This window comes from Perna viridis, chromosome 4, assembly GCF_037379345.1.
Source record: "Perna viridis isolate PV_CMFRI_1.1 ecotype Kerala chromosome 4, ASM3737934v1, whole genome shotgun sequence".
Taxonomy (NCBI): domain Eukaryota; kingdom Metazoa; phylum Mollusca; class Bivalvia; order Mytilida; family Mytilidae; genus Perna; species Perna viridis.
In genome coordinates this window covers 28,851,367-28,864,666 of record NC_142448.1, presented here as the reverse complement: position 1 = coordinate 28,864,666, position 13,300 = coordinate 28,851,367, and the positions used below count along the sequence as shown (strand labels likewise).

The 13,300-nt window shown below is 31.9% G+C and overlaps 1 pseudogene; it reads left to right on the top strand.

Annotated features, from left to right (window-relative positions):
• Nucleotides 1-10,995: 10,995 nt before the first annotated feature.
• On the top strand, nucleotides 10,996-11,873 carry LOC148619631 (uncharacterized; annotated as a pseudogene).
• Nucleotides 11,874-13,300: the final 1,427 nt, after the last annotated feature.

The following is a 13,300-nucleotide window of genomic DNA, read 5'->3' as shown; positions in this document are numbered from 1 at the left end:
TATGAACTGAGAATTAAATGACCTTAAATCAGTAAAATATCATTAAAATAATAATGATGAAAACATATGAATAGTTGCATTATAATACTGATGTGGAGTCCAATAATTAAAAAAAGAGTTTCTGTTAAGCATAAAACTTAATATATGTTTACATGCGATTGGGAAGATATGCATTTATTCCGAACAAGGTCATTCATGAAAGATACTGGTTATTTTTATTCCTATTTTTTAAATCGTACCTTTCCTTGCACAAAACATATCCTGACATAGCTTTATACATTTACATTGACCACTGAATTTGCCTTTATAAGTAAACAAATCTTACCATGTGCCCAAAACTATTCTAAATGGTGAAATCATTAGTATAATAAATATTATTTCATGGACGGTCAAAATAGGGAGAGGAATCAGCTATCAACACAAAATTTACAATAAAAAATGCAATAATTGTATAAAATACTTTACAGATTGAGGAGGACCTAGAAAATTTTACACCCCTACAGCAATTTAGCCAATCAATTAGTATTGCTAGATTTGATGTGATAAAAATCCTAAGAATCAGATTTTTTTAAATAATAAAAAGTTTTTTTTTCTATAATGTATTTCTAATATACACAACAACAGTATATATATATAACTTCAAACTACCATTTACTTCTTATCTATATCTATAATATAACTTTTCATTGAAAACACTAATATTATATGCCTATGAAATCATAGGTTGGCTAGTTGTAGCTTTTTCTGCAATTTTGCGAGTCCGGATTTCACCTCTGATAATTGTTCCAATGTGCTCAGGAAATGATCCTGCATTTTCTTTCGTAATAATTTCTGACAGCCTAATGGACTTTGTTGCAAGTGATTCCATTTTGTCATCCAGTTCTGATGAACATCTCTAAATATTGAGGTCCTGATGAAATTTTCTTCATTACAATCAATTTTAACCTTTTATCGACATGTCAAGTGGCGTTTTGGTTGACAGTAATGTTTTTTACCTTGACTATCTTGTTAACAGTTTGGTTACGGTCGTTAGAATGCACTTTAACATCATTTTCGTCAAAGTGCTGGTAGATTCTTGGACTGCCAACCTTTTCATGGCTTTGAGAAACATTAACATCTGCGTTTGTATTGTGTTCACCTTTTATTACTTTTTGAATTTTATTTTTGTCAAAAATATAGGTTGGTTGATATCTCTCTTTTCTAGAGTTAAATCTAAAGCAAAGTAGCATGCGCGGCGCCATGCCCTTTTTGCAGAACGCCATGTCCTTTTTCCAAGACGTCATACCCTTTTCGGTCGCGAAAATGTGCCCTCTCGAAACCACCAAATTTCGCCGCCATTTTTGTTGTTTCTAGAATTTACATTCGGGTTTTTAGTACACTACTTCATACCTACTTATACATAAGGGCATTCCACTGAACAATAAATACACAAAAATCCCCCATTTGACCTACTGTAACTACGGTAAATAAATTGCCAAAGAAGAGAAATGCCGATTTCAGATAGGCTAAAACGCTGAAAATGATCTGCAAGCAAAACACTGCAAGGAGCTATTCCAGTTTTTTCTACTTCAATGTAAGCATCCATAGTTGGTACATATAATTTCTTTTTCTGCTCATTGAAGTTAACTGTCAAAAAATTGAACTTTCTCCAAAATATCTGCATTTTTAACCGGGTGGTTTTACTCATTACTTCTTGTAATTTTGACAACATTATTTGCTTTCTATTGTCATCACTGAGAACAGAAGAAGGAAAATTTTGACAATAAAAAAGACGAAATAAAATATTTGAATATTTTACACTTCGCAGAAAAGCTTTGGTAAAGCTATGTGCATATTTCGTCAAAATAAGTCAAGCTGTTTCAAGGAAAATGACATAGATGCAAATATTTTGTAACTTTAATGAGCCTTTAACCTCGAACCTTTGATAAATGCACCCTGAAGCGGTTTTTAAATACCTTCAAAATGGTACCAGATTCAGTTGTCCATAATTTTTTTTTAAAATATTTACCAAATTGTTCTCGTACTATACACAATAGCAAACAAAAAAATAAAAGGTATTAATTTATTTTTTAGGTGAAAGTGAAATGGCGATTTGTGGAGGTGTAAATTGCATTCTTACACCATTGAATTTCATTTTCTTAAGTAAAGCGAAGATGATTTCATCAACTGGAAAAAGTCATCCATTTTCAAAGGCCAACAAAGCAACTAATTAAAGCTGCCTTTGATGTCAAACACGTCGTTGCCCTGCCTATTAACTTTGATAAGATATCCACGACTGAAATTATGGAGGTTTTATTTAAATATATAGAAGCTAAATTTGGTAGCTTCAAAGAAGTTTCTAAAGTTTTGTTCTTCCTTGGACTTTTCTGTAAATCAACAGACATAATATCTGAGAAAATATTTGTGGCATCAAAAATGTCATGTATCATTCTTATGCACTTTTTGCAACGACTTGCAGCCGATTCGACATTTGACATACCATTGTATGTTATTACAAAGCAAACACAGATGAAAACAAATGACTTCCTTGGGAATCCGTGGTACAATGTGATAGGTTCTGAATTATGGGGAATGACACGATGTGTTATGAGAGAAAGAATGTTCTCAAAAATATACTTACTTGACTTTGAAATAAATCGAGATGTTAAACATGTAGCTGAAATTGTGCAGCATACAAAAATCGGCACAATGCGAAACGTAGCAGAGTTCAAAATTGAAAATGGACAAATATATTAGAACCAAATTTGTAAGTTTCACTACACTGAGCCTAAGAGTAGAATAAACTCTTATTCAGAGAATGAGGTATTGGAATTAAGATTGGGCGATGATTGTAGACCTGACAATATTTGGCTTGTCCCGAGATTAAGTAAAGAATTGTCAACTGGTCCTACCGATACTATTAGAATGAAAGTTACTACAGGTCTTGGTAACTTGCAATGGTTACTGTCATCAACAGAGGATATTTCATATGCCAATCCCTGGATACTAGAAGAATTGGATGGTCAAAAAAAGTTATTTTTGGAAACATCAGGCGTCATAAAATTGTACGATGACCATCTGATTGAATCGAAGAGTTGCTTCAACTGTTCTAGAGAAGAACCATTGAAATACTCCAATACAGAAGAGTATATTACTTGTATGCCTGTAATTGCAGCTAATATCGTTGATATTCCAAGAGAATCCCCAAAGCACTTTTCTTATCATACACACCGGGGTTACATGTAGAGGTATTCATGACCTTTCTCATGGCTGCTGAAATTGATGACACTTCAAGGGTGTTGCTGTATTACGACCCTGCAGTAAGAATGAGAATTGAACTGATTGACAGTATTCTTATCTATTTCAAGAAGAAAATTAAAAAATATCAATCCCATTGACAAAATAGTCGATTTGCGGACAAATGGTCGTTTCCAAGTGATTGTGTTGACCAAAAACACTGTTATACTTCAAAATGCCCTTACAATAGTGTCGAGAATGGATTGTTGTAAAGTAATTTTGTACTCTGTTTTGTTGGAAAATCTACTGAAATGAAAATACTACAACGCTTTCAAAACCTTTCACTGAAAATCATTAATTGTAACAAAGTGTTTTGCAAAGACACTGTTTCAGTAATTTTGAAACAAATTACTGTCTGGGCTAAAATGAAGAAAAACCAAACAATGCTTGCAGATTCAATAAGTACAAATGCAAATACGAATGATACAGGAGATGTGTTTTCTTTTTGCAATCCGTGTGAAAACCATTGTGCTCACAGTGTTCCGGCCTTTCAAGTACACTGTTTGAGACAGCAACTGTTCATAAAACATGCAATTTATGTAATAATTGGTGGTCTGACAGGACTTGAGTGGGAAATATCGACTACTATCGCTATGTCTGGTGGAGGAAACATTCTTCTGTTGGGACAAAGTAAGCCAAACAAGCGTAAACAGTCGGAAATCGATGCAATCGTTGCCAGCTACAAATGTATTATGGAATACTTCTACGCAGACGTTTCAGATTTTCATTCAATATCAGTCACGTTTGAAAAAATAAAAAAAAACTGGATTTCCTGACTGCCCTATTATAGGGGTATTCAATGGCGCAGCTGTGATTGACGATGGATTATTGCCTTCAATGACCGAGGAAAAATTTGACAAGGTACTCAGACCGAAGATATTAGGAACGTGAAATTTGCATCTGGTAACGAAAGATTTGTCACTTGATTATTTTTTCTTCATTCATCAATTACAGCAGCGTTTGGAAATGCTGGGCAAACAAATTATGGCGCTGGAAATTCTTTTAAAGATGTAACAGCATTTCACAGAAGGGCATTAAGTCTATCAGGTCAGACAATTAATTGGGGTGCCCTAAAATTTGGACTAGTCAATGAAAATGTAGAAAATCATCTTAGAGCTCAAGGATTCATGGCCTCGGAGAAAGATTTGATCATCAAATGTTTTGTTAAAAGTGTATTTGGACGTAGGCGTGTATTTGGCGTGAAGGAAAAGATGTCAATACCCATCATTGGTATTGATGATTTTCGAAAACAATCTCTTAATGAGCGGAGAGTATGTCTTTTAGATATTGTCTGCAAGCTTTCTGCCGAGGCATGTGCAGTTGAACTCTCAATAGTGAAACCGACAACAACACTGTCCTCCTTAGGTTTAGATTCCATATAAGCAATGGCGTTTATAAATGCCATTAACAAACATGTAAGTTGTTCCATATCAGTGGTTGCTGTGCTTGATGATAATGCAACACCAATGTCAATCGTTGGGCTTGTCCTAGGTCAACTACAACAAGACCATGGGTTTAAAAACGAAGAATTAAATAAAAAAACGCATGAGGAAGGCATTAACGACGCTGTTGTTTTGACAAACGTTAAAGGTGATACTATAACGTACAAAAAATCAAAAAATATGAGTATGTGTGTATGTTGAATTTAAAGCACTATACTTAATTTTTTTTGTGTTTGCTTTATTTTGTATACGTCTACGATATCGAACAGATTTTAGATACAGAACAGATACCGGCAATTTTATTTCAAAACTTGTAAGAGGACTGTATTTTCGATCGATTCCAAAAAACTAATGTTAAGTAGTATTTCTACTAATAACGGTCTTGATAATAAATGTACATAGTACCGGTTTAGTACTGATCAATATTAAATTTTTATTCACTGAACACCAAATTCAAGAATGATTTTAATTAATTTTTAAATTATTTTTGTCACGTACGATGCAGAAAATGGGAAAAGTAGCGATATTCGGCTGCTGATTATAAATGGATCAGGTCCACAATATCTTCATTGGTTTAATGATATTGTTGATACGAGACTAAAGTACTCCGACATTTTAATTCGTTCAGTTATATTTTAATTAATTAATAACAACTTTCGTGCTTTAACTGACTAACCGTTGTGTCGCAATGGCTTCACGTGGTAACCGTTTTTAACATTGTTTTGTCTCAAACCTTTTAAAACATTGTATTGTTGTGTTAAAACTAATTTTACCTTTTTAACCCAAATTGTCATTTCATAAGAGACATATTCTTCTGACGACTTACTCTAACGTTTAAAATATTGTGAGTAGATGAATTGTTGCCTCTACATATTGTCTGTAAATACATTCTGTTGAAGGACCCATCATCTAATTTCAATTGACATATTGTTACCAAACAGGTTATGAATTGATAAAGATACGAACAAATAGGAACAAAGAACATGTCTTCAAATCAGTAGACGTAAACAAAATGAACCTTTTGCTGGGAAGATTGGGGAGGTTATTGCATCGACAAATCTTTAGGTAAAGTCGTTTTGGAGTGGAAATGTCGATTGGAGTCGTATATGGGCACACAATAGTATTCATTACAAAGTATGTAATGTTTGTCACAAGGTTAAATTGTTTGACTTGAGTGTGAGTTATTTGTACAGTAAATCTGTTTCATAATAATTTTAACTAGAAAACAGTATACTTTTTTTATAGACGGAAAATAGTTATAAATATTTTGAAAAGTATTAATTGTGAAATGTATTATCTAAGTTGTGTTGAATAAAAAATGATTATGTTTATTTTTGCACTTGTAAATGAACAATAACCAGATCTTTTTATGACGTCAATATTTATGCTAAATATAGAAGTTAATTTGACACGATTATACCCATACGCCATACGTGTTAAATATTTACAGTTACTGTAATTGATTTAACAATTGAATTTTTTTTATATATATATGCAAATATACCCCCTTTTCAGTCCACCTTCTTGACAATTGCATTGAATTAATTTTTTATAATTGATCCAATTTTATATTTTCATATCATTTTTTTCAATACTATAGAGAGTGAATAGAAACATGGCCTTTTTAAAGTAGTTCTTTTAGAAGGAAACAGAGGAATTTTCACGTTAATTAATATATGTTGCGGTATTAAAACAAACTTGGATTTTCAAAAATATGATTTGTAAAAGTAATGCCACATTTAGTATGTTTACAGTTCCATACTACAAGTTATAAAATACGACAGATACAATTTAATCATTTTATTACATGTCATTAAAGTATTTTATTCACGTATGCTGTTATTATGCATTTAAGTTCGTCATTGTATTTTCTATTTACATTAAAACAAACTGACTGACGTTTCGTATGAAATGAACTCTGTATGATTAAGTACCAGTCCATATAAAATTCAGACACTGCCTTTGGTAAAAGTTATTCATGTTATAGAAAATCCCACTGAACAATCGATGATTTACGATCTATGTACATGTCATGACAGTCCTTTGTAAATAGATCCGTATCTTTATTTTAGAAAAAAATACATTCATCTCCCACTAAAATCAACCAAAGCAAATAAAAGTCTGTAACTCTTGCAAAGTGCCAATTTCTTACACAATCTTGACAACTTTTATCTCGAAAGTGCTTTAACCGACTTAAAGACTTTGCCTAGTTGTATGGTCTGTAAATGTTTCTGAATTAGAATACAAATACATTTGGTGGCTGACTCGACTCTTGTCTGATTTTTATAAAGACTGCTACTTAATATATAACCGAATTTTCGTCTTCTCCTATTAAGAAAGTTGTTATATATATTTGGTCTATGAGGATATAAGCTCATTCGCATGGTGCATACTAAATAACCTGCAAAGCAGATTATTGTTAAGTGTGCACCACGGGCATTGTGGTTATTTCAAATTGACTAAAATAATATCACAGGCATTCCTTATAATTAAGTTTTAGTATCACAATTTAACGAGTACAGCAAAAAAAGTTGATGACGTCACAATCACATTACAAAACATTTGTCCATGCAATGGTGGTCATTTTTTTATGTTATCACAAAGCGTGTTACATATGAAATTGAATTATTAAATAATGTATCGAACATAGTGTGACCAACTCGTCAAAAAAGACAAAACAAACAAAAAAACAAAAACAAAAACAAAACAAATCAAAAAACAAAACAAAAAACAAAAAAACAAAAAAAAAAGGAGATATCGTTGGTACTTATTTTATTGATTTTATCATTTAATTGCTAATGTTTTTCCTATTGTTTAGATCTACATTTATTGATAACTTATGTTCACTTTCTTAAGTTTGAATTATTTATGTGTAAAGATAGCACACTGATTTTTCCCTCCAAACTGAATTTTCAGGGTTAAAATTTAATTATTTTGGCGTACGTTGTAACCAAAAATTTGTGCTTGTGTTATATTATGTTACATACTTTAATATTTTCATTAATAATTGTCTTGATTTATCTGAATATTTTACATTTCGTCTCTGAATAACATGGCCACGATCTTAAATAACTCGAATATGCGTTTGATCGTTCTTAGATAGCTCTATATGTGATTTAAGTTTTCTGAGACTATTGTAATATCTACCTCATTATGAAGTATATGAGCAAATCACAAAAAATATATTAAAATTGTTATTTTTTCATTACTTTTGGAACACTAAATATGAACAATCACTTACTTTTTTTCATAATAAAAAGAGACTCTGAAATTCTACCACCGTACCAATTTTCAAATTCTTGTCCACATAGGTTGTCGATATATCGCAAAGTCCTATGTTATGACTTACCTTCTTTGTGGCCGAAATTCCACTCCTTTTAAATAATTTCAAGGGGCTTGCACATCTGTGTGGTACGGGACAATTACTTTACGCCCATGTTTGGTTCTAATTTCCCCTGTAGTAGTCGATAAAAATAGTAATGATAAAACAGAAGAAAATACAAAATCAATAACCCCCAAACATTTCGTGTTGTGTGATTTGATAAAACAGAAGAAACTGTTGTTGGGGTTATAATTTAAAAAAAAAGAAAAGAAAAGAACGCAGTACACTGTGAAAACAATGCGTTTTCTACCAATTTCGTGTTTGATTTCTTGATAAATTCGAATTATACATTTTCCTATGTATTACGTTGAGGAATATTGATCTTTAAAAATCAGTGTTTGTTCAATTGACATTCAATTTTCGTCGAGAAAATGTATAGACATGCATACACAAACTTTTAGTCATACTAGATTGATAGTGATGTATATTTAGCTAACATTTCTCGTTTTTAAAGAATATTAAGATTGAAAATGACTATAACGGTTTATACTTGACTGAACTACATGTACTGAACTTTCTGTATGAAACTTTAACAATAGTAATCCACTTCATTGGTACAGACAAACATAAAGCAACAAAATACAAAATATAATAAAGTCTCTAAGTAATATATGCACAATTTGAATGAGCCAAATATACAAATATACATAACCAATATATCTCGTGGCTACGCACTCCATCATCCTGTAGCAATAAACCCAAATTTAGGGGCCTAAATTAATTTACATCGGCTATGAATATTGTTTGGTTTCATTTTCAACCGGGTGTTAGATTTATGGAGTTACAGTTAGGCTTATTGTGAACATTTCTAAAATTAGACTAGACCCCTCACTACCAGTATCAGCTTATTAAATAAAGCATTCGTTCAGGTGATTCTTAGTATCATCAGTGGAAAATTTACTATAAAAACTCTACATTTGTTTTGGCGAAAATCGATTTATTTATTTTGCATTGTGTTTTTGCCATGGGTTATGGAGCCGAAACTGTGTTTTTATTGTTTTTGGACATTATAACTTAACGATAGTTCAGAGTTTTCGTGTTACAATATAAATCTACTGGACTGTGTGTCCAATTATGACGTAATGGAGTATAACTTTTATATATCTTAACATCAAACCTTACTTAATAGTTAGATATATTCTCATTATATTTTGTGTACGACGAACAAACATTAGTGTTATTCATATGGAGCTTTAATAGAGAGCACAAACTCTGACAGTAACATCTTCATATTGTGCAGTGGTGTGTAACGCGATACGATGTATTTGATCTAGTTCTTGATATTCCTGCCACAAGACGGCGCTCTAGTTATTAACGGATGTAAACAATGTATAACCATGACCCAGCGAGATGTGATGCTATTTGAACACAGTTTTATACGGCGTTTGAATAGATTTTTGAATTCTTGCGACAATTATTACAATTTACGTTTAGACTTTGATGAATTTGTTTTTTCCTGTGGCACACAAGGCGGTTTAACTGTAAGAAGACCATCCCATTCCTCGGATTCGTCTTTTCTATCCTTTTCATTTGTTCCAGACATATTGTTCCTTCAAATTGGAGGCTGCCAATATTAGAAATAAAGCATACCAACTAGCTGCTAACATTTATTCTCCAGCTTTATTTTGTCATCTTGGGCTGTGAATTAAGAATATAAACATAGGTCAGCCGTAACCTAGAAGCGAAAGATCAACCTTCCCAGGGTACAACGAAAAGATAAAGACTTTTAAGACTTGAAGAAAGAATCCAAGCAGAAGGTTTGAATAATATAAAGTTTTGGCATCACCGCGGATTCTGACAACAGCATGACTCATTGTCTTTCGATGGAACTCATTTGAACCATTTTGAAATCCGACGTTACTTTAAAGTGTAGTTGCTGCTGTTTTATATGCATTATTACATTAACAGTTTAAATTAGGGATCTTTTTGACATATCGTAATTCTTAGTATGCTTGAAATACATCAATTATTGTACATATATATATAGTGTCACAATGTACATAGCAGTAATCTTTTGCACAGTTTGTAGGAAACTTGTTACGTATACAGTATCATTTACACACAAAGTAGATTCACAGTGTGAATTTAAAAGAATGTACCTATTAGCTTAGAGTACAATCGTGCGCTACTTATATATGCATACGACTTACATTGTAAGTTTCAAAATTGAAACATGACAAAGATTATAGGGTATTCATAACTCAACAAATTAAAATATATGTACAATATTAACTACTTACAGCGTAAGTTTTCATTACAATATATATCTAATCACAGTGTGAGTATAGTAGCTATATATGTATTAAATAGCATTGAAGGTATAACAAGTTTAGTTTTGAAGGTAAGTTTCAAATACAATATATGATTTCTCACAGTGTGAGAATGAATGACATTTTCATATATTAGTACAGCATACCGTTTGTACATTTGACTAATGTGATACATTGTAATACACTTACATGGAATTTCAATGTAAAATATGCAGTTAACATTGTTGACTGTTTTATTCAACATAATCCTATCTACCTCTATTGCTTACAGTGTAATGAGTAACCCTATATACAACATGTGCACTGGTACAGTCTAGTGGAATATGTTGTACTTGTATATGAGTGAACTGTTATATGTCACATAAACATTATATGTCACATAAACATTATATGTCACATAAACATTTTATTCAAATAAATTTGTTCCCAACATAGTTACAGTGTAAACTACATGTATGCATTGTATTCGGTGTATTTTCAGTTATACATGTAATGTTTTTCGTCAAAAAAAATTTATTTCCACTCTGTTGTCGGTAATTGGTTCCTTTGTATCATATTTTTGAACACTTATTATTCATCGCAGTTACATTGTGACTGTTCATTTTTAATCTTAATTTTGGAGAAGATGCCACGTCGGAAAAAAACTACAACTTCACCTGAATCTACAGGAACCATCGAACCTACTGTACCATCCAGAATAAAATCTAAAATGGTAGATATTGACTACATTTTGCTCGCGGCTGAAATTTTAAAAACAACAAAAAACAGTCCAGCGAGCAATCCAATGCTGAACAGCACAATTTTACATCTGTACATGTATCAGTTGTTGAAGCTAATTTGTCGAAACAAGTGCCAGGAAGAGACAATGAAAGTAATCAAATTTTTACAATTCCTGAACAAGATGAACTATCTGTACAAAGTATCGTTCATGAACTTTTTATAGGTGAGCCGCCAGGTACATGTAATGCAAATATTCAATATACACCTCAGATTCAAATATCTGACGGTATACCATTAGGTTCTACTATTTCGCAGAAAGTTAAAAACAAAATATGGGCAATTAAATTGATTGAAATTAATATTCTGTCTCCCCACTATAAATCTGACCCTTTCAGTTTGTTTGTTACTCAAAAGAGATTCTCAATCATCAACAATACAGGCAAGAATAAAACTCCTCTCAGTACTGGAAAGTGGACTACTGCCTTTTTAGTTTTTATGGACGTGTAAATTGAAAAACTTCATGGGGAGGCTAGACAACTGCTTAAATACATGCTCGATATTAGGGAAATACATGACCTCTATGAGGATGACCCATGGAGAGTTTATAGTGAAAGGTTTAGAAAATTAAAGGAGTCATTTCAGTTGCCTTGGAGGAAAATTGTAGATAAGCTATACACCAAAGAAGCTAATTTATGCAACAACAGAGACTTATCAAATGTTCGTCCCCAGCCATTTCTTCGCACTTCAAGTCACTCAGGATTTCAATCAAAACACCAATTCTAACAAGACAGTTTCCAAACAGTTTCCAAAAAAAATCAAAACATGCATCTTTTTCAATAGAGGACAATCATGCAAAAAGCCATGTCTTTACAAACATATTTGTCATTTCTGAAGAGGTCCCCATGCAAGGTTTCAATGAGTTGTATGCAAATAAAAAGTGATGCAACATACCACCGAAAACACCTTCACCAATAGAACATGTAATGTAAATATTTAGCGTTTTAATCTCCATGAAATATTAGAAAAGCCTGTCATTAGTGTGCAACTAAGATAAACCAGTATCCGTATTATTTTTTTTTCGTTTTCGTTTTCATTTCATGTCGTTTTTTTTTTTTTTTTTCGTTTTTGTTTTTAATTTATTTTTGACTGTATGGCTTCTGTTACATTCTTGTGCCCAGTAAACTTACAAGGTGTTAAAAGACCTTCAGTACTGGAGTACCATAAATTTTACGGAACTCGGGTATAGGAATTGCAATTTGTGAATAAATTCGACTGTGTTATTTGCTAAATTAGTGCATATTGCGAATAATCATATTCTTTATATTAATGTTCGTATTGATTTTATGATTATTATGTAGTAAGATGCGTTTTTACATGTAGTACAAGTGTACCAAAAAAAAAAAACAAAAACAAAAAAAAAAAAAAAAAAAAACAACGAAAAAAGAAAAGTTGAATGCAATGCGATTATCCATGATAAGGTAATACAAAAAAAAAACAAAAACAAAAACCAGAACATGTACATTTATTATTTTTGTAAATTGATAAGGTGTTATGTATTGCAAATACAATTATTTCAAGTTGTTGATGTCTCATTTGATTATAAACATTGTAACACTCAAGATAATAGACAGGCCTAAAAACATAGGGCAATGAAGTACTTGAAACTTGAAATTTGGAAGTTCTGTAACATCGATGGAATCATTGGCAATGCATGGGGCTGGCGAGATATCGAAAATCGTACATAAAGTATTTCACTTGATGTGCTTGTCAACCAATTTCTCTTCAAATGAAGCAATAAGGAAGTTCAACAAGCATATCTGGGTTATATTAAGATTAAATTATATTCCAGGACTGCCAAATACGTATTTAATGTCGACATTTCTGTGCAAATTTCACAAGTACGTAGTCAAACAAACCTTAATAAATCGTATCAAAAAGTGACGCATGGCAAACGCATTTTTAGGCCTTCAATCCCTTTTAAAAAGTAGAACCGAAAGTTGATCTAAAGTTGATCTTTCAAAATGAATAGAATTGTTTATTCATAGACGCAAGGGAAACTAAAAAATAAAACAATTTCTTATAAGGTCCTTTGTATGTATTTCATTTTTCTTATCTTTTTTCTAGATCAATTCTTTTATAGGAATCGATATGAAACCTATGTCAATAACATCTTTTGTGATATTTATTTGCTTTTCATCGTATTGCGACAT